The sequence below is a fragment of the Zophobas morio genome, unplaced genomic scaffold (genome assembly GCF_036711695.1).
Source record: "Zophobas morio isolate AGI-343-1 ecotype UQ-CSIRO unplaced genomic scaffold, CSIRO_AGI_Zmor_V1 ptg000263l, whole genome shotgun sequence".
NCBI classification, from domain to species: Eukaryota; Metazoa; Arthropoda; class Insecta; order Coleoptera; family Tenebrionidae; genus Zophobas; species Zophobas morio.
This window is the reverse complement of record NW_026972367.1, coordinates 1-23,255: the sequence shown is the minus strand read 5'-3', so window position 1 is coordinate 23,255 and position 23,255 is coordinate 1.

Genomic DNA, 23,255 nt, shown 5'->3' with positions numbered 1-23,255 from the left:
TCAGATACCCTACGGGCTCGGAAAGTGCAACGAAACCATCAAATTTTAGCTAGAAACTGTATTTTTGTCGATTTTTATTGAATTTGAACTATATTTCAACGTTTTTTGATGGTTCTGAGCCACCAAACACACTTAAAGCATGCAGAATCGACTCAGAATAGGAAAAGGAGACGTTTAGGTCAATTTTATGCATTCTGGCGTTCGTAGATACAAGAAAACTGTTAAAATTCTTCAGAAACGTCACTTTCGAAGTGTTTTCTTGTACTTTTAAGCCAATCAGATACCCTACGGGCTCGGAAAGTGCAACGAAACCATCAAATTTTAGCTAGAAACTGTATTTTTGTCGATTTTTATAGAATTTGAACTATATTTCAACGTTTTTTGATGGTTCTGAGCCACCAAACACACTTAAAGCATGCAGAATCGACTCAGAATAGGAAAAGGAGACGTTTAGGTCAATTTTATGCATTCTGGCGTTCGTAGATACAAGAAAACTGTTAAAATTCTTCAGAAACGTCACTTTTGAAGTGTTTTCTTGTACTTTTAAGCCAATCAGATACCCGACGGGCTCGGAAAGTGCAACGAAACCATCAAATTTTAGCTAGAAACTGTACTTTTGTCGATTTTTATTTAATTTGAACTATATTTCAACGTTTTTTGATGGTTCTGAGCCACCAAACACACTTAAAGCATGCAGAATCGACTCAGAATAGGAAAAGGAGACGTTTAGGTCAATTTTATGCATTCTGGCGTTCGTAGATACAAGAAAACTGTTAAAATTCTTCAGAAACGTCACTTTTGAAGTGTTTTCTTGTACTTTTAAGCCAATCAGATACCCTACGGGCTCGAAAAGTGCAACGAAACCATCAAATTTTAGCTAGAAACTGTATTTTTGTCGATTTTAGTTGAATCTGAACTATATTTCAAAGTTTTTTGATGGTTCTGAGCCACCAAACACACTTAAAGCATGCAGAATCGACTCAGAATAGGAAAAGGAGACGTTTAGGTCAATTTTATGCATTCTGGCGTTCGTAGATACAAGAAAACTGTTAAAATTCTTCAGAAACGTCACTTTTGAAGTGTTTTCTTGTACTTTTATGCCAATCAGATACCCTACGGGCTCGGAAAGTGCAACGAAACCATCAAATTTTAGCTAGAAACTGTATTTTTGTCGATTTTTATTGAATTTGAACTATATTTCAACGTTTTTTGATGGTTCTGAGCCACCAAACACACTTAAAGCATGCAGAATCGACTCAGAATAGGAAAAGGAGACGTTTAGGTCAATTTTATGCATTCTGGCGTTCGTAGATACAAGAAAACTGTTAAAATTCTTCAGAAACGTCACTTTCGAAGTGTTTTCTTGTACTTTTAAGCCAATCAGATACCCTACGGGCTCGGAAAGTGCAACGAAACCATCAAATTTTAGCTAGAAACTGTATTTTTGTCGATTTTTATAGAATTTGAACTATATTTCAACGTTTTTTGATGGTTCTGAGCCACCAAACACACTTAAAGCATGCAGAATCGACTCAGAATAGGAAAAGGAGACGTTTAGGTCAATTTTATGCATTCTGGCGTTCGTAGATACAAGAAAACTGTTAAAATTCTTCAGAAACGTCACTTTTGAAGTGTTTTCTTGTACTTTTAAGCCAATCAGATACCCGACGGGCTCGGAAAGTGCAACGAAACCATCAAATTTTAGCTAGAAACTGTACTTTTGTCGATTTTTATTTAATTTGAACTATATTTCAATGTTTTTTGATGGTTCTGAGCCACCAAACACACTTAAAGCATGCAGAATCGACTCAGAATAGGAAAAGGAGACGTTTAGGTCAATTTTATGCATTCTGGCGTTCGTAGATACAAGAAAACTGTTAAAATTCTTCAGAAACGTCACTTTTGAAGTGTTTTCTTGTACTTTTAAGCCAATCAGATACCCTACGGGCTCGGAAAGTGCAACGAAACCATCAAATTTTAGCTAGAAACTGTACTTTTGTCGATTTTTATTGAATTTGAACTATATTTCAACGTTTTTTGATGGTTCTGAGCCACCAAACACACTTAAAGCATGCAGAATCGACTCAGAATAGGAAAAGGAGACGTTTAGGTCAATTTTATGCATTCTGGCGTTCGTAGATACAAGAAAACTGTTAAAATTCTTCAGAAACGTCACTTTTGAAGTGTTTTCTTGTACTTTTAAGCCAATCAGATACCCTACGGGCTCGGAAAGTGCAACGAAACCATCAAATTTTAGCTAGAAACTGTATTTTTGTCGATTTTTATTGAATTTGAACTATATTTCAACGTTTTTTGATGGTTCTGAGCCACCAAACACACTTAAAGCATGCAGAATCGACTCAGAATAGGAAAAGGAGACGTTTAGGTCAATTTTATGCATTCTGGCGTTCGTAGACACAAGAAAACTGTTAAAATTCTTCAGAAACGTCACTTTTGAAGTGTTTTCTTGTACTTTTAAGCCAATCAGATACCCTACGGGCTCGGAAAGTGCAACGAAACCATCAAATTTTAGCTAGAAACTGTATTTTTGTCGATTTTTATTGAATTTGAACTATATTTCAACGTTTTTTGATGGTTCTGAGCCACCAAACACACTTAAAGCATGCAGAATCGACTCAGAATAGGAAAAGGAGACGTTTAGGTCAATTTTATGCATTCTGGCGTTCGTAGACACAAGAAAACTGTTAAAATTCTTCAGAAACGTCACTTTTGAAGTGTTTTCTTGTACTTTTAAGCCAATCAGATACCCTACGGGCTCGGAAAGTGCAACGAAACCATCAAATTTTAGCTAGAAACTGTATTTTTGTCGATTTTTATTGAATTTGAACTATATTTCAACGTTTTTTGATGGTTCTGAGCCACCAAACATACTTAAAGCATGCAGAATCGACTCAGAATAGGAAAAGGAGACGTTTAGGTCAATTTTATGCATTCTGGCGTTCGTAGATACAAGAAAACTGTTAAAATTCTTCAGAAACGTCACTTTTGAAGTGTTTTCTTGTACTTTTAAGCCAATCAGATACCCAACGGGCTCGGAAAGTGCAACGAAACCATCAAATTTTAGCTAGAAACTGTATTTTTGTCGATTTTTATTGAATTTGAACTATATTTCAACGTTTTTTGATGGTTCTGAGCCACCAAACACACCTAAAGCATGCAGAATCGACTCAGAATAGGAAAAGGAGACGTTTAGGTCAATTTTATGCATTCTGGCGTTCGTAGATACAAGAAAACTGTTAAAATTCTTCAGAAGCGTCACTTTTGAAGTGTTTTCTTGTACTTTTAAGCCAATCAGATACCCTACGGGCTCGGAAAGTGCAACGAAACCATCAAATTTTAGCTAGAAACTGTATTTTTGTCGATTTTTATTGAATTTGAACTATATTTCAACGTTTTTTGATGGTTCTGAGCCACCAAACACACTTAAAGCATGCAGAATCGACTCAGAATAGGAAAAGGAGACGTTTAGGTCAATTTTATGCATTCTGGCGTTCGTAGATACAAGAAAACTGTTAAAATTCTTCAGAAACGTCACTTTTGAAGTGTTTTCTTGTACTTTTAAGCCAATCAGATACCCTACGGGCTCGGAAAGTGCAACGAAACCATCAAATTTTAGCTAGAAACTGTATTTTTGTCGATTTTTATTGAATTTGAACTATATTTCAACGTTTTTTGATGGTTCTGAGCCACCAAACACACTTAAAGCATGCAGAATCGACTCAGAATAGGAAAAGGAGACGTTTAGGTCAATTTTATGCATTCTGGCGTTCGTAGATACAAGAAAACTGTTAAAATTCTTCAGAAACGTCACTTTTGAAGTGTTTTCTTGTACTTTTAAGCCAATCAGATACCCTACGGGCTCGGAAAGTGCAACGAAACCATCAAATTTTAGCTAGAAACTGTATTTTTGTCGATTTTTATAGAATTTGAACTATATTTCAACGTTTTTTGATGGTTCTGAGCCACCAAACACACTTAAAGCATGCAGAATCGACTCAGAATAGGAAAAGGAGACGTTTAGGTCAATTTTATGCATTCTGGCGTTCGTAGATACAAGAAAACTGTTAAAATTCTTCCGAAACGTTACTTTTGAAGTGTTTTCTTGTACTTTTAAGCCAATCAGATACCCTACGGGCTCGGAAAGTGCAACGAAACCATCAAATTTTAGCTAGAAACTGTATTTTTGTCGATTTTTATTGAATTTGAACTATATTTCAACGTTTTTTGATGGTTCTGAGCCACCAAACACATTTAAAGCATGCAGAATCGACTCAGAATAGGAAAAGGAGACGTTTAGGTCAATTTTATGCATTCTGGCGTTCGTAGATACAAGAAAACTGTTAAAATTCTTCAGAAACGTCACTTTTGAAGTGTTTTCTTGTACTTTTAAGCCAATCAGATACCCAACGGGCTCGGAAAGTGCAACGAAACCATCAAATTTTAGCTAGAAACTGTATTTTTGTCGATTTTTATTGAATTTGAACTATATTTCAACGTTTTTTGATGGTTCTGAGCCACCAAACACACTTAAAGCATGCAGAATCGACTCAGAATAGGAAAAGGAGACGTTTAGGTCAATTTTATGCATTCTGGCGTTCGTAGATACAAGAAAACTGTTAAAATTCTTCAGAAACGTCACTTTTGAAGTGTTTTCTTGTACTTTTAAGCCAATCAGATACCCTACGGGCTCGGAAAGTGCAACGAAACCATCAAATTTTAGCTAGAAACTGTATTTTTGTCGATTTTTATTGAATTTGAACTATATTTCAACGTTTTTTGATGGTTCTGAGCCACCAAACACACTTAAAGCATGCAGAATCGACTCAGAATAGGAAAAGGAGACGTTTAGGTCAATTTTATGCATTCTGGCGTTCGTAGATACAAGAAAACTGTTAAAATTCTTCAGAAACGTCACTTTTGAAGTGTTTTCTTGTACTTTTAAGCCAATCAGATACCCTACGGGCTCGGAAAGTGCAACGAAACCATCAAATTTTAGCTAGAAACTGTATTTTTGTCGATTTTTATTGAATTTGAACTATATTTCAACGTTTTTTGATGGTTCTGAGCCACCAAACACACTTAAAGCATGCAGAATCGACTCAGAATAGGAAAAGGAGACGTTTAGGTCAATTTTATGCATTCTGGCGTTCGTAGATACAAGAAAACTGTTAAAATTCTTCAGAAACGTCACTTTTGAAGTGTTTTCTTGTACTTTTAAGCCAATCAGATACCCTACGGGCTCGGAAAGTGCAACGAAACCATCAAATTTTAGCTAGAAACTGTATTTTTGTCGATTTTTATTGAATTTGAACTATATTTCAACGTTTTTTGATGGTTCTGAGCCACCAAACACACTTAAAGCATGCAGAATCGACTCAGAATAGGAAAAGGAGACGTTTAGGTCAATTTTATGCATTCTGGCGTTCGTAGATACAAGAAAACTGTTAAAATTCTTCAGAAACGTCACTTTTGAAGTGTTTTCTTGTACTTTTAAGCCAATCAGATACCCTACGGGCTCGGAAAGTGCAACGAAACCATCAAATTTTAGCTAGAAACTGTATTTTTGTCGATTTTTATTGAATTTGAACTATATTTCAACGTTTTTTGATGGTTCTGAGCCACCAAACACACTTAAAGCATGCAGAATCGACTCAGAATAGGAAAAGGAGACGTTTAGGTCAATTTTATGCATTCTGGCGTTCGTAGATACAAGAAAACTGTTAAAATTCTTCAGAAACGTCACTTTTGAAGTGTTTTCTTGTACTTTTAAGCCAATCAGATACCCTACGGGCTCGGAAAGTGCAACGAAACCATCAAATTTTAGCTAGAAACTGTATTTTTGTCGATTTTTATTGAATTTGAACTATATTTCAACGTTTTTTGAAGGTTCTGAGCCACCAAACACACTTAAAGCATGCAGAATCGACTCGGAATAGGAAAAGGAGACGTTTAGGTCAATTTTATGCATTCTGGCGTTCGTAGATACAAGAAAACTGTTAAAATTCTTCAGAAACGTCACTTTTGAAGTGTTTTCTTGTACTTTTAAGCCAATCAGATACCCTACGGGCTCGGAAAGTGCAACGAAACCATCAAATTTTAGCTAGAAACTGTATTTTTGTCGATTTTTATTGAATTTGAACAATATTTCAACGTTTTTTGATGGTTCTGAGCCACCAAACACACTTAAAGCATGCAGAATCGACTCAGAATAGGAAAAGGAGACGCTTAGGTCAATTTTATGCATTCTGGCGTTCGTAGATACAAGAAAACTGTTAAAATTCTTCAGAAACGTCACTTTTGAAGTGTTTTCTTGTACTTTTAAGCCAATCAGATACCCTACGGGCTCGGAAAGTGCAACGAAACCATCAAATTTTAGCTAGAAACTGTATTTTTGTCGATTTTTATTGAATTTGAACTATATTTCAACGTTTTTTGATGGTTCTGAGCCACCAAACACACTTAAAGCATGCAGAATCGACTCAGAATAGGAAAAGGAGACGTTTAGGTCAATTTTATGCATTCTGGCGTTCGTAGATACAAGAAAACTGTTAAAATTCTTCAGAAACGTCACTTTTGAAGTGTTTTCTTGTACTTTTAAGCCAATCAGATACCCTACGGGCTCGGAAAGTGCAACGAAACCATCAAATTTTAGCTAGAAACTGTATTTTTGTCGATTTTTATTGAATTTGAACTATATTTCAACGTTTTTTGAAGGTTCTGAGCCACCAAACACACTTAAAGCATGCAGAATCGACTCAGAATAGGAAAAGGAGACGTTTAGGTCAATTTTATGCATTCTGGCGTTCGTAGATACAAGAAAACTGTTAAAATTCTTCAGAAACGTCACTTTTGAAGTGTTTTCTTGTACTTTTAAGCCAATCAGATACCCTACGGGCTCGGAAAGTGCAACGAAACCATCAAATTTTAGCTAGAAACTGTATTTTTGTCGATTTTTATTGAATTTGAACAATATTTCAACGTTTTTTGATGGTTCTGAGCCACCAAACACACTTAAAGCATGCAGAATCGACTCAGAATAGGAAAAGGAGACGTTTAGGTCAATTTTATGCATTCTGGCGTTCGTAGATACAAGAAAACTGTTAAAATTCTTCAGAAACGTCACTTTTGAAGTGTTTTCTTGTACTTTTAAGCCAATCAGATACCCTACGGGCTCGGAAAGTGCAACGAAACCATCAAATTTTAGCTAGAAACTGTATTTTTGTCGATTTTTATTGAATTTGAACTATATTTCAACGTTTTTTGATGGTTCTGAGCCACCAAACACACTTAAAGCATGCAGAATCGACTCAGAATAGGAAAAGGAGACGTTTAGGTCAATTTTATGCATTCTGGCGTTCGTAGATACAAGAAAACTGTTAAAATTCTTCAGAAACGTCACTTTTGAAGTGTTTTCTTGTACTTTTAAGCCAATCAGATACCCTGCGGGCTCGGAAAGTGCAACGAAACCATCAAATTTTAGCTAGAAACTGTATTTTTGTCGATTTTTATTGAATTTGAACTATATTTCAACGTTTTTTGATGGTTCTGAGCCACCAAACACACTTAAAGCATGCAGAATCGACTCAGAATAGGAAAAGGAGACGTTTAGGTCAATTTTATGCATTCTGGCGTTCGTAGATACAAGAAAACTGTTAAAATTCTTCAGAAACGTCACTTTTGAAGTGTTTTCTTGTACTTTTAAGCCAATCAGATACCCTACGGGCTCGGAAAGTGCAACGAAACCATCAAATTTTAGCTAGAAACTGTATTTTTGTCGATTTTTATTGAATTTGAACTATATTTCAAAGTTTTTTGATGGTTCTGAGCCACCAAACACACTTAAAGCATGCAGAATCGACTCAGAATAGGAAAAGGAGACGTTTAGGTCAATTTTATGCATTCTGGCGTTCGTAGATACAAGAAAATTGTTAAAATTCTTCAGAAACGTCACTTTTGAAGTGTTTTCTTGTACTTTTAAGCCAATCAGATACCCTACGGGCTCGGAAAGTGCAACGAAACCATCAAATTTTAGCTAGAAACTGTATTTTTGTCGATTTTTATTGAATTTGAACTATATTTCAACGTTTTTTGATGGTTCTGAGCCACCAAACACACTTAAAGCATGCAGAATCGACTCAGAATAGGAAAAGGAGACGTTTAGGTCAATTTTATGCATTCTGGCGTTCGTAGATACAAGAAAACTGTTAAAATTCTTCAGAAACGTCACTTTTGAAGTGTTTTCTTGTACTTTTAAGCCAATCAGATACCCTGCGGGCTCGGAAAGTGCAACGAAACCATCAAATTTTAGCTAGAAACTGTATTTTTGTCGATTTTTATTGAATTTGAACTATATTTCAACGTTTTTTGATGGTTCTGAGCCACCAAACACACTTAAAGCATGCAGAATCGACTCAGAATAGGAAAAGGAGACGTTTAGGTCAATTTTATGCATTCTGGCGTTCGTAGATACAAGAAAACTGTTAAAATTCTTCAGAAACGTCACTTTTGAAGTGTTTTCTTGTACTTTTAAGCCAATCAGATACCCTACGGGCTCGGAAAGTGCAACGAAACCATCAAATTTTAGCTAGAAACTGTATTTTTGTCGATTTTTATTGAATTTGAACTATATTTCAACGTTTTTTGATGGTTCTGAGCCACCAAACACACTTAAAGCATGCAGAATCGACTCAGAATAGGAAAAGGAGACGTTTAGGTCAATTTTATGCATTCTGGCGTTCGTAGATACAAGAAAACTGTTAAAATTCTTCAGAAACGTCACTTTTGAAGTGTTTTCTTGTACTTTTAAGCCAATCAGATACCCTACGGGCTCGGAAAGTGCAACGAAACCATCAAATTTTAGCTAGAAACTGTATTTTTGTCGATTTTTATTGAATTTGAACTATATTTCAACGTTTTTTGATGGTTCTGAGCCACCAAACACACTTAAAGCATGCAGAATCGACTCAGAATAGGAAAAGGAGACGTTTAGGTCAATTTTATGCATTCTGGCGTTCGTAGATACAAGAAAACTGTTAAAATTCTTCAGAAACGTCACTTTTGAAGTGTTTTCTTGTACTTTTAAGCCAATCAGATACCCTACGGGCTCGGAAAGTGCAACGAAACCATCAAATTTTAGCTAGAAACTGTATTTTTGTCGATTTTTATTGAATTTGAACTATATTTCAACGTTTTTTGATGGTTCTGAGCCACCAAACACACTTAAAGCATGCAGAATCGACTCAGAATAGGAAAAGGAGACGTTTAGGTCAATTTTATGCATTCTGGCGTTCGTAGATACAAGAAAACTGTTAAAATTCTTCAGAAATGTCACTTTTGAAGTGTTTTCTTGTACTTTTAAGCCAATCAGATACCCTACGGGCTCGGAAAGTGCAACGAAACCATCAAATTTTAGCTAGAAACTGTATTTTTGTCGATTTTTATTGAATTTGAACTATATTTCAACGTTTTTTGATGGTTCTAAGCCACCAAACACACTTAAAGCATGCAGAATCGACTCAGAATAGGAAAAGGAGACGTTTAGGTCAATTTTATGCATTCTGGCGTTCGTAGATACAAGAAAACTGTTAAAATTCTTCAGAAACATCACTTTTGAAATGTTTTCTTGTACTTTTAAGCCAATCAGATACCCTACGGGCTCGGAAAGTGCAACGAAACCATCAAATTTTAGCTAGAAACTGTATTTTTGTCGATTTTTATTGAATTTGAACTATATTTCAACGTTTTTTGATGGTTCTGAGCCACCAAACACACTTAAAGCATGCAGAATCGACTCAGAATAGGAAAAGGAGACGTTTAGGTCAATTTTATGCATTCTGGCGTTCGTAGATACAAGAAAACTGTTAAAATTCTTCAGAAACGTCACTTTTGAAGTGTTTTCTTGTACTTTTAAGCCAATCAGATACCCAACGGGCTCGGAAAGTGCAACGAAACCATCAAATTTTAGCTAGAAACTGTATTTTTGTCGATTTTTATTGAATTTGAACTATATTTCAACGTTTTTTGATGGTTCTGAGCCACCAAACACACTTAAAGCATGCAGAATCGACTCAGAATAGGAAAAGGAGACGTTTAGGTCAATTTTATGCATTCTGGCGTTCGTAGATACAAGAAAACTGTTAAAATTCTTCAGAAACGTCACTTTTGAAGTGTTTTCTTGTACTTTTAAGCCAATCAGATACCCTACGGGCTCGGAAAGTGCAACGAAACCATCAAATTTTAGCTAGAAACTGTATTTTTGTCGATTTTTATTGAATTTGAACTATATTTCAACGTTTTTTGATGGTTCTGAGCCACCAAACACACTTAAAGCATGCAGAATCGACTCAGAATAGGAAAAGGAGACGTTTAGGTCAATTTTATGCATTCTGGCGTTCGTAGATACAAGAAAACTGTTAAAATTCTTCAGAAACGTCACTTTTGAAGTGTTTTCTTGTACTTTTAAGCCAATCAGATACCCTACGGGCTCGGAAAGTGCAACGAAACCATCAAATTTTAGCTAGAAACTGTATTTTTGTCGATTTTTATTGAATTTGAACTATATTTCAACGTTTTTTGATGGTTCTGAGCCACCAAACACACTTAAAGCATGCAGAATCGACTCAGAACAGGAAAAGGAGACGTTTAGGTCAATTTTATGCATTCTGGCGTTCGTAGATACAAGAAAACTGTTAAAATTCTTCAGAAACGTTACTTTTGAAGTGTTTTCTTGTACTTTTAAGCCAATCAGATACCCGACGGGCTTGGAAAGTGCAACGAAACCATCAAATTTTAGCTAGAAACTGTATTTTTGTCGATTTTTATTGAATTTGAACTATATTTCAACGTTTTTTGATAGTTCTGAGCCACCAAACACACTTAAAGCATGCAGAATCGACTCAGAATAGGAAAAGGAGAAGTTTAGGTCAATTTTATGCATTCTGGCGTTCGTAGATACAAGAAAACTGTTAAAATTCTTCAGAAACGTCATTTTTGAAGTGTTTTCTTGTACTTTTAAGCCAATCAGATACGGGCTCGGAAAGTGCAACGAAACCATCAAATTTTAGCTAGAAACTGTATTTTTGTCGATTTTTATTGAATTTGAACTATATTTCAACGTTTTTTGATGGTTCTGAGCCACCAAACACACTTAAAGCATGCAGAATCGACTCAGAATAGGAAAAGGAGACGTTTAGGTCAATTTTATGCATTCTGGCGTTCGTAGATACAAGAAAACTGTTAAAATTCTTCAGAAACGTCACTTTTGAAGTGTTTTCTTGTACTTTTAAGCCAATCAGATACCCTACGGGCTCGGAAAGTGCAACGAAACCATCAAATTTTAGCTAGAAACTGTATTTTTGTCGATTTTTATTGAATTTGGACTATATTTCAACGTTTTTTGATGGTTCTGAGCCACCAAACACACTTAAAGCATGCAGAATCGACTCAGAATAGGAAAAGGAGACGTTTAGGTCAATTTTATGCATTCTGGCGTTCGTAGATACAAGAAAACTGTTAAAATTCTTCAGAAACGTCACTTTTGAAGTGTTTTCTTGTACTTTTAAGCCAATCAGATACCCTACGGGCTCGGAAAGTGCAACGAAACCATCAAATTTTAGCTAGAAACTGTATTTTTGTCGATTTTTATTGAATTTGAACTATATTTCAACGTTTTTTGATGGTTCTGAGCCACCAAACACACTTAAAGCATGCAGAATCGACTCAGAATAGGAAAAGGAGACGTTTAGGTCAATTTTATGCATTCTGGCGTTCGTAGATACAAGAAAACTGTTAAAATTCTTCAGAAACGTCACTTTTGAAGTGTTTTCTTGTACTTTTAAGCCAATCAGATACCCTACGGGCTCGGAAAGTGCAACGAAACCATCAAATTTTAGCTAGAAACTGTATTTTTGTCGATTTTTATTGAATTTGAACAATATTTCAACGTTTTTTGATGGTTCTGAGCCACCAAACACACTTAAAGCATGCAGAATCGACTCAGAATAGGAAAAGGAGACGTTTAGGTCAATTTTATGCATTCTGGCGTTCGTAGATACAAGAAAACTGTTAAAATTCTTCAGAAACGTCACTTTTGAAGTGTTTTCTTGTACTTTTAAGCCAATCAGATACCCTACGGGCTCGGAAAGTGCAACGAAACCATCAAATTTTAGCTAGAAACTGTATTTTTGTCGATTTTTATTGAATTTGAACCATATTTCAACGTTTTTTGATGGTTCTGAGCCACCAAACACACTTAAAGCATGCAGAATCGACTCAGAATAGGAAAAGGAGACGTTTAGGTCAATTTTATGCATTCTGGCGTTCGTAGATACAAGAAAACTGTTAAAATTCTTCAGAAACGTCACTTTTGAAGTGTTTTCTTGTACTTTTAAGCCAATCAGATACCCTACGGGCTCGGAAAGTGCAACGAAACCATCAAATTTTAGCTAGAAACTGTATTTTTGTCGATTTTTATTGAATTTGAACTATATTTCAACGTTTTTTGATGGTTCTGAGCCACCAAACACACTTAAAGCATGCAGAATCGACTCAGAATAGGAAAAGGAGACGTTTAGGTCAATTTTATGCATTCTGGCGTTCGTAGATACAAGAAAACTGTTAAAATTCTTCAGAAACGTCACTTTTGAAGTGTTTTCTTGTACTTTTAAGCCAATCAGATACCCTACGGGCTCGGAAAGTGCAACGAAACCATCAAATTTTAGCTAGAAACTGTATTTTTGTCGATTTTTATTGAATTTGAACTATATTTCAACGTTTTTTGATGGTTCTGAGCCACCAAACACACTTAAAGCATGCAGAATCGACTCAGAATAGGAAAAGGAGACGTTTAGGTCAATTTTATGCATTCTGGCGTTCGTAGATACAAGAAAACTGTTAAAATTCTTCAGAAACGTCACTTTTGAAGTGTTTTCTTGTACTTTTAAGCCAATCAGATACCCAACGGGCTCGGAAAGTGCAACGAAACCATCAAATTTTAGCTAGAAACTGTATTTTTGTCGATTTTTATTGAATTTGAACAATATTTCAACGTTTTTTGATGGTTCTGAGCCACCAAACACACTTAAAGCATGCAGAATCGACTCAGAATAGGAAAAGGAGACGTTTAGGTCAATTTTATGCATTCTGGCGTTCGTAGATACAAGAAAACTGTTAAAATTCTTCAGAAACGTCACTTTTGAAGTGTTTTCTTGTACTTTTAAGCCAATCAGATACCCTACGGGCTCGGAAAGTGCAACGAAACCATCAAATTTTAGCTAGAAACTGTATTTTTGTCGATTTTTATTGAATTTGAACTATATTTCAACGTTTTTTGATGGTTCTGAGCCACCAAACACACTTAAAGCATGCAGAATCGACTCAGAATAGGAAAAGGAGACGTTTAGGTCAATTTTATGCATTCTGGCGTTCGTAGATACAAGAAAACTGTTAAAATTCTTCAGAAACGTCACTTTTGAAGGGTTTTCTTGTACTTTTAAGCCAATCAGATACCCTGCGGGCTCGGAAAGTGCAACGAAACCATCAAATTTTAGCTAGAAACTGTATTTTTGTCGATTTTTATTGAATTTGAACTATATTTCAACGTTTTTTGATGGTTCTGAGCCACCAAACACACTTAAAGCATGCAGAATCGACTCAGAATAGGAAAAGGGGACGTTTAGGTCAATTTTATGCATTCTGGCGTTCGTAGATACAAGAAAACTGTTAAAATTCTTCAGAAACGTCACTTTTGAAGTGTTTTCTTGTACTTTTAAGCCAATCAGATACCCAACGGGCTCGGAAAGTGCAACGAAACCATCAAATTTTAGCTAAGCTAGAAACTGTATTTTTGTCGATTTTTATTGAATTTGAACTATATTTCAACGTTTTTGATGGTTCTGAGCCACCAAACACACTTAAAGCATGCAGAATCGACTCAGAATAGGAAAAGGAGACGTTTAGGACAATTTTATGCATTCTGGCGTTCGTAGATACAAGAAAACTGTTAAAATTCTTCAGAAACGTCACTTTTGAAGTGTTTTCTTGTACTTTTAAGCCAATCAGATACCCTACGGGCTCGGAAAGTGCAACGAAACCATCAAATTTTAGCTAGAAACTGTATTTTTGTCGATTTTTATTGAATTTGAACTATATTTCAACGTTTTTTGATGGTTCTGAGCCACCAAACACACTTAAAGCATGCAGAATCGACTCAGAATAGGAAAAGGAGACGTTTAGGTCAATTTTATGCATTCTGGCGTTCGTAGATACAAGAAAACTGTTAAAATTCTTCAGAAACGTCACTTTTGAAGTGTTTTCTTGTACTTTTAAGCCAATCAGATACCCTACGGGCTCGGAAAGTGCAACGAAACCATCAAATTTTAGCTAGAAACTGTATTTTTGTCGATTTTTATTGAATTTGAACTATATTTCAACGTTTTTTGATGGTTCTGAGCCACCAAACACACTTAAAGCATGCAGAATCGACTCAGAATAGGAAAAGGAGACGTTTAGGTCAATTTTATGCATTCTGGCGTTCGTAGATACAAGAAAACTGTTAAAATTCTTCAGAAACGTCACTTTTGAAGTGTTTTCTTGTACTTTTAAGCCAATCAGATACCCTACGGGCTCGGAAAGTGCAACGAAACCATCAAATTTTAGCTAGAAACTGTATTTTTGTCGATTTTTATTGAATTTGAACTATATTTCAACGTTTTTTGATGGTTCTGAGCCACCAAACACACTTAAAGCATGCAGAATCGACTCAGAATAGGAAAAGGAGACGTTTAGGTCAATTTTATGCATTCTGGCGTTCGTAGATACAAGAAAACTGTTAAAATTCTTCAGAAACGTCACTTTTGAAGTGTTTTCTTGTACTTTTAAGCCAATCAGATACCCTACGGGCTCGGAAAGTGCAACGAAACCATCAAATTTTAGCTAGAAACTGTATTTTTGTCGATTTTTATTGAATTTGAACTATATTTCAACGTTTTTTGATGGTTCTGAGCCACCAAACACACTTAAAGCATGCAGAATCGACTCAGAATAGGAAAAGGAGACGTTTAGGTCAATTTTATGCATTCTGGCGTTCGTAGATACAAGAAAACTGTTAAAATTCTTCAGAAACGTCACTTTTGAAGTGTTTTCTTGTACTTTTAAGCCAATCAGATACCCTACGGGCTCGGAAAGTGCAACGAAACCATCAAATTTTAGCTAGAAACTGTATTTTTGTCGATTTTTATTGAATTTGAACTATATTTCAACGTTTTTTGATGGTTCTGAGCCACCAAACACACTTAAAGCATGCAGAATCGACTCAGAATAGGAAAAGGAGACGTTTAGGTCAATTTTATGCATTCTGGCGTTCGTAGATACAAGAAAACTGTTAAAATTCTTCAGAAACGTCACTTTTGAAGTGTTTTCTTGTACTTTTAAGCCAATCAGATACCCTACGGGCTCGGAAAGTGCAACGAAACCATCAAATTTTAGCTAGACTCTGTATTTTTGTCGATTTTTATTGAATTTGAACTATATTTCAACGTTTTTTGATGGTTCTGAGCCACCAAACACACTTAAAGCATGCAGAATCGACTCAGAATAGGAAAAGGAGACGTTTAGGTCAATTTTATGCATTCTGGCGTTCGTAGATACAAGAAAACTGTTAAAATTCTTCAGAAACGTCACTTTTGAAGTGTTTTCTTGTACTTTTAAGCCAATCAGATACCCTACGGGCTCGGAAAGTGCAACGAAACCATCAAATTTTAGCTAGAAACTGTATTTTTGTCGATTTTTATTGAATTTGAACTATATTTCAACGTTTTTTGATGGTTCTGAGCCACCAAACACACTTAAAGCATGCAGAATCGACTCAGAATAGTAAAAGGAGACGTTTAGGTCAATTTTATGCATTCTGGCGTTCGTAGATACAAGAAAACTGTTAAAATTCTTCAGAAACGTCACTTTTGAAGTGTTTTCTTGTACTTTTAAGCCAATCAGATACCCTACGGGCTCGGAAAGTGCAACGAAACCATCAAATTTTAGCTAGAAACTGTATTTTTGTCGATTTTTATTGAATTTGAACTATATTTCAACGTTTTTTTGATGGTTCTGAGCCACCAAACACACTTAAAGCATGCAGAATCGACTCAGAATAGGAAAAGGAGACGTTTAGGTCAATTTTATGCATTCTGGCGTTCGTAGATACAAGAAAACTGTTAAAATTCTTCAGAAACGTTACTTTTGAAGTGTTTTCTTGTACTTTTAAGCCAATCAGATACCCTACGGGCTCGGAAAGTGCAACGAAACCATCAAATTTTAGCTAGAAACTGTATTTTTGTCGATTTTTATTGAATTTGAACTATATTTCAACGTTTTTTGATAGTTCTGAGCCACCAAACACACTTAAAGCATGCAGAATCGACTCAGAATAGGAAAAGGAGAAGTTTAGGTCAATTTTATGCATTCTGGCATTCGTAGATACAAGAAAACTGTTAAAATTCTTCAGAAACGTCACTTTTGAAGTGTTTTCTTGTACTTTTAAGCCAATCAGATACCCTACGGGCTCGGAAAGTGCAACGAAACCATCAAATTTTAGCTAGAAACTGTATTTTTGTCGATTTTTATTGAATTTGAACTATATTTCAACGTTTTTTGATGGTTCTGAGCCACCAAACACACTTAAAGCATGCAGAATCGACTCAGAATAGGAAAAGGAGACGTTTAGGTCAATTTTATGCATTCTGGCGTTCGTAGATACAAGAAAACTGTTAAAATTCTTCAGAAACGTCACTTTTGAAGTGTTTTCTTGTACTTTTAAGCCAATCAGATACCCTACGGGCTCGGAAAGTGCAACGAAACCATCAAATTTTAGCTAGAAACTGTATTTTTGTCGATTTTTATTGAATTTGAACTATATTTCAACGTTTTTTGATGGTTCTGAGCCACCAAACACACTTAAAGCATGCAGAATCGACTCAGAATAGGAAAAGGAGACGTTTAGCTCAATTTTATGCATTCTGGCGTTCGTAGATACAAGAAAACTGTTAAAATTCTTCAGAAACGTCACTTTTGAAGTGTTTTCTTGTACTTTTAAGCCAATCAGATACCCTACGGGCTCGGAAAGTGCAACGAAACCATCAAATTTTAGCTAGAAACTGTATTTTTGTCGATTTTTATTGAATTTGAACTATATTTCAAAGTTTTTTGATGGTTCTGAGCCACCAAACACACTTAAAGCATGCAGAATCGACTCAGAATAGGAAAAGGAGACGTTTAGGTCAATTTTATGCATTCTGGCGTTCGTAGATACAAGAAAACTGTTAAAATTCTTCAGAAACGTCACTTTTGAAGTGTTTTCTTGTACTTTTAAGCCAATCAGATACCCTACGGGCTCGGAAAGTGCAACGAAACCATCAAATTTTAGCTAGAAACTGTATTTTTGTCGATTTTTATTGAATTTGAACAATATTTTAACGTTTTTTTGATGGTTCTGAGCCACCAAACACACTTAAAGCATGCAGAATCGACTCAGAATAGGAAAAGGAGACGTTTAGGTCAATTTTATGCATTCTGGCGTTCGTAGATACAAGAAAACTGTTAAAATTCTTCAGAAACGTCACTTTTGAAGTGTTTTCTTGTACTTTTAAGCCAATCAGATACCCTACGGGCTCGGAAAGTGCAACGAAACCATCAAATTTTAGCTAGAAACTGTATTTTTGTCGATTTTTATTGAATTTGAACTATATTTCAACGTTTTTTGATGGTTCTGAGCCACCAAACACACTTAAAGCATGCAGAATCGACTCAGAATAGGAAAAGGAGACGTTTAGGTCAATTTTATGCATTCTGGCGTTCGTAGATACAAGAAAACTGTTAAAATTCTTCAGAAACGTCACTTTTGAAGTGTTTTCTTGTACTTTTAAGCCAATCAGATACCCTACGGGCTCGGAAAGTGCAACGAAACCATCAAATTTTAGCTAGAAACTGTATTTTTGTCGATTTTTATTGAATTTGAACTATATTTTAACGTTTTTTGATGGTTCTGAGCCACCAAACACACTTAAAGCATGCAGAATCGACTCAGAATAGGAAAAGGAGACGTTTAGGTCAATTTTATGCATTCTGGCGTTCGTAGATACAAGAAAACTGTTAAAATTCTTCAGAAACGTCACTTTTGAAGTGTTTTCTTGTACTTTTAAGCCAATCAGATACCCTACGGGCTCAGAAAGTGCAACGAAACCATCAAATTTTAGCTAGAAGCTGTATTTTTGTCGATTTTTATTGAATTTGAACAATATTTCAACGTTTTTTGATGGTTCTGAGCCACCAAACACACTTAAAGCATGCAGAATCGACTCAGAATAGGAAAAGGAGACGTTTAGGTCAATTTTATGCATTCTGGCGTTCGTAGATACAAGAAAACTGTTAAAATTCTTCAGAAACGTCACTTTTGAAGTGTTTTCTTGTACTTTTAAGCCAATCAGATACCCTACGGGCTCGGAAAGTGCAACGAAACCATCAAATTTTAGCTAGAAACTGTATTTTTGTCGATTTTTATTGAATTTGAACTATTTTTCAACGTTTTTTTGATGGTTCTGAGCCACCAAACACACTTAAAGCATGACGTTTCTGAAGAATTTTAACAGTTTTCTTGTATCTACGAACGCCAGAATGCATAAAATTGACCTAAACGTCTCCTTTTCCTATTCTGAGTCGATTCTGCATGCTTTAAGTGTGTTTGGTGGCTCAGAACCATCAGAAAACGTTGAAATATAGTTCAAATTCAATAAAAATCGACAAAAATACAGTTTCTAGCTAAAATTTGATGGTTTCGTTGCACTTTCCGAGCCCGTTGGGTATCTGATTGGCTTAAAAGTACAAGAAAACACTTCAAAAGTGACGTTTCTGAAGAATTTTAACAGTTTTCTTGTATCTACGAACGCCAGAATGCATAAAATTGACCTAAACGTCTCCTTTTCCTATTCTGAGTCGATTCTGCATGCTTTAAGTGTGTTTGGTGGCTCAGAACCATCAAAAAACGTTGAAATATAGTTCAAATTCAATAAAAATCGACAAAAATACAGTTTATAGCTAAAATTTGATGGTTTCGTTGCACTTTCCAAGCCCGTAGGGTATCTGATTGGCTTAAAAGTACAAGAAAACACTTCAAAAGTGACGTTTCTGAAGAATTTTAACAGTTTTCTTGTATCTACGAACGCCAGAATGCATAAATTTGACCTAAACGTCTCCTTTTCCTATTCTGAGTCGATTTTGCATGCTTTAAGTGTGTTGGTGGCTCAGAACCATCAAAAAACGTTGAAATATAGTTCAAATTCAATAAAAATCGACAAAAATACAGTTTCTAGCTAAAATTTGATGGTTTCGTTGCACTTTCCGAGCCCGTTGGGTATCTGATTGGCTTAAAAGTACAAGAAAACACTTCAAAAGTGACATTTCTGAAGAATTTTAACAGTTTTCTTGTATCTACGAACGCCAGAATGCATAAAATTGACCTAAACTTCAAAAGTGACGTTTCTGAAGAATTTTAACAGTTTTCTTGTATCTACGAACGCCAGAATGCATAAAATTGACCTAGACGTCTCCTTTTCCTATTCTGAGTCGATTCTGCATGCTTTAAGTGTGTTTGGTGGCTCAGAACCATCAAAAAACGTTGAAATATAGTTCAAATTCAATAAAAATCGACAAAAATACAGTTTCTAGCTAAAATTTGATGGTTTCGTTGCACTTTCCGAGCCCGTAGGGTATCTGATTGGCTTAAAAGTACAAGAAAACACTTCAAAAGTGACGTTTCTGAAGAATTTTAACAGTTTTCTTGTATCTACGAACGCCAGAATGCATAAAATTGACCTAAACGTCTCCTTTTCCTATTCTGAGTCGATTCTGCATGCTTTAAGTGTGTTTGGTGGCTCAGAACCATCAAAAAACGTTGAAATATAGTTCAAATTCAATAAAAATCGACAAAAATACAGTTTCTAGCTAAAATTTGATGGTTTCGTTGCACTTTCCGAGCCCGTTGGGTATCTGATTGGCTTAAAAGTACAAGAAAACACTTCAAAAGTGACGTTTCTGAAGAATTTTAACAGTTTTCTTGTATCTACGAACGCCAGAATGCATAAAATTGACCTAAACGTCTCCTTTTCCTATTTTGAGTCGATTCTGCATGCTTTAAGTGTGTTTGGTGGCTCAGAACCATAAAAAAACGTTGAAATATAGTTCAAATTCAATAAAAATCGACAAAAATACAGTTTCTAGCTAAAATTTGATGGTTTCGTTGCACTTTCCGAGCCCGTAGGGTATCTGATTGGCTTAAAAGTACAAGAAAACACTTCAAAAGTGACGTTTCTGAAGAATTTTAACAGTTTTCTTGTATCTACGAACGCCAGAATGCATAAAATTGACCTAAACGTCTCCTTTTCCTATTCTGAGTCGATTCTGCATGCTTTAAGTGTGTTTGGTGGCTCAGAACCATCAAAAAACGTTGAAATATAGTTCAAATTCAATAAAAATCGACAAAAATACAGTTTCTAGCTAAAATTTGATGGTTTCGTTGCACTTTCCGAGCCCGTAGGGTATCTGATTGGCTTAAAAGTACAAGAAGACACTTCAAAAGTGACGTTTCTGAAGAATTTTAACAGTTTTCTTGTATCTACGAACGCCAGAATGCATAAAATTGACCTAAACGTCTCCTTTTCCTATTCTGAGTCGATTCTGCATGCTTTAAGTGTGTTTGGTGGCTCAGAACCATCAAAAAACGTTGAAATATAGTTCAAATTCAATAAAAATCGACAAAAATACAGTTTCTAGCTAAAATTTGATGGTTTCGTTGCACTTTCCGAGCCCGTAGGGTATCTGATTGGCTTAAAAGTACAAGAAAACACTTCAAAAGTGACGTTTCTGAAGAATTTTAACAGTTTTCTTGTATCTACGAACGCCAGAATGCATAAAATTGACCTAAACGTCTCCTTTTCCTATTCTGAGTCGATTCTGCATGCTTTAAGTGTGTTTGGTGGCTCAGAACCATCAAAAAACGTTGAAATATAGTTCAAATTCAATAAAAATCGACAAAAATACAGTTTCTAGCTAAAATTTGATGGTTTCGTTGCACTTTCCGAGCCCGTAGGGTATCTGATTGGCTTAAAAGTACAAGAAAACACTTCAAAAGTGACGTTTCTGAAGAATTTTAACAGTTTTCTTGTATCTACGAACGCCAGAATGCATAAAATTGACCTAAACGTCTCCTTTTCCTATTCTGAGTCGATTCTGCATGCTTTAAGTGTGTTTGGTGGCTCAGAACCATCAAAAAACGTTGAAATATAGTTCAAATTCAATAAAAATCGACAAAAATACAGTTTCTAGCTAAAATTTGATGGTTTCGTTGCACTTTCCGAGCCCGTAGGGTATCTGATTGGCTTAAAAGTACAAGAAAACACTTCAAAAGTGACGTTTCTGAAGAATTTTAACAGTTTTCTTGTATCTACGAACGCCAGAATGCATAAAATTGACCTAAACGTCTCCTTTTCCTATTCTGAGTCGATTCTGCATGCTTTAAGTGTGTTTGGTGGCTCAGAACCATCAAAAAACGTTGAAATATAGTTCAAATTCAATAAAAATCGACAAAAATACAGTTTCTAGCTAAAATTTGATGGTTTCGTTGCACTTTCCGAGCCCGTAGGGTATCTGATTGGCTTAAAAGTACAAGAAAACACTTCAAAAGTGACGTTTCTGAAGAATTTTAACAGTTTTCTTGTATCTACGAACGCCAGAATGCATAAAATTGACCTAAACGTCTCCTTTTCCTATTCTGAGTCGATTCTGCATGCTTTAAGTGTGTTTGGTGGCTCAGAACCATCAAAAAACGTTGAAATATAGTTCAAATTCAATAAAAATCGACAAAAATACAGTTTCTAGCTAAAATTTGATGGTTTCGTTGCACTTTCCGAGCCCGTAGGGTATCTGATTGGCTTAAAAGTACAAGAAAACCACTTCAAAAGTGACGTTTCTGAAGAATTTTAACAGTTTTCTTGTATCTACGAACGCCAGAATGCATAAAATTGACCTAGACGTCTCCTTTTCCTATTCTGAGTCGATTCTGCATGCTTTAAGTGTGTTTGGTGGCTCAGAACCATCAAAAAACGTTGAAATATAGTTCAAATTCAATAAAAATCGACAAAAATACAGTTTCTAGCTAAAATTTGATGGTTTCGTTGCACTTTCCGAGCCCGTAGGGTATCTGATTGGCTTAAAAGTACAAGAAAACACTTCAAAAGTGACGTTTCTGAAGAATTTTAACAGTTTTCTTGTATCTACGAACGCCAGAATGCATAAAATTGACCTAAACGTCTCCTTTTCCTATTCTGAGTCGATTCTGCATGCTTTAAGTGTGTTTGGTGGCTCAGAACCATCAAAAAACGTTGAAATATAGTTCAAATTCAATAAAAATCGACAAAAATACAGTTTCTAGCTAAAATTTGATGGTTTCGTTGCACTTTCCGAGCCCGTAGGGTATCTGATTGGCTTAAAAGTACAAGAAAACACTTCAAAAGTGACGTTTCTGAAGAATTTTAACAGTTTTCTTGTATCTACGAACGCCAGAATGCATAAAATTGACCTAAACGTCTCCTTTTCCTATTCTGAGTCGATTCTGCATGCTTTAAGTGTGTTTGGTGGCTCAGAACCATCAAAAAACGTTGAAATATAGTTCAAATTCAATAAAAATCGACAAAAATACAGTTTCTAGCTAAAATTTGATGGTTTCGTTGCACTTTCCGAGCCCGTAGGGTATCTGATTGGCTTAAAAGTACAAGAAAACACTTCAAAAGTGACGTTTCTGAAGAATTTTAACAGTTTTCTTGTATCTACGAACGCCAGAATGCATAAAATTGACCTAAACGTCTCCTTTTCCTATTCTGAGTCGATTCTGCATGCTTTAAGTGTGTTTGGTGGCTCAGAACCATCAAAAAACGTTGAAATATAGTTCAAATTCAATAAAAATCGACAAAAATACAGTTTCTAGCTAAAATTTGATGGTTTCGTTGCACTTTCCGAGCCCGTAGGGTATCTGATTGGCTTAAAAGTACAAGAAAACACTTCAAAAGTGACGTTTCTGAAGAATTTTAACAGTTTTCTTGTATCTACGAACGCCAGAATGCATAAAATTGACCTAACCGTCTCCTTTTGCTATTCTGAGTCGATTCTGCATGCTTTAAGTGTGTTTGGTGGCT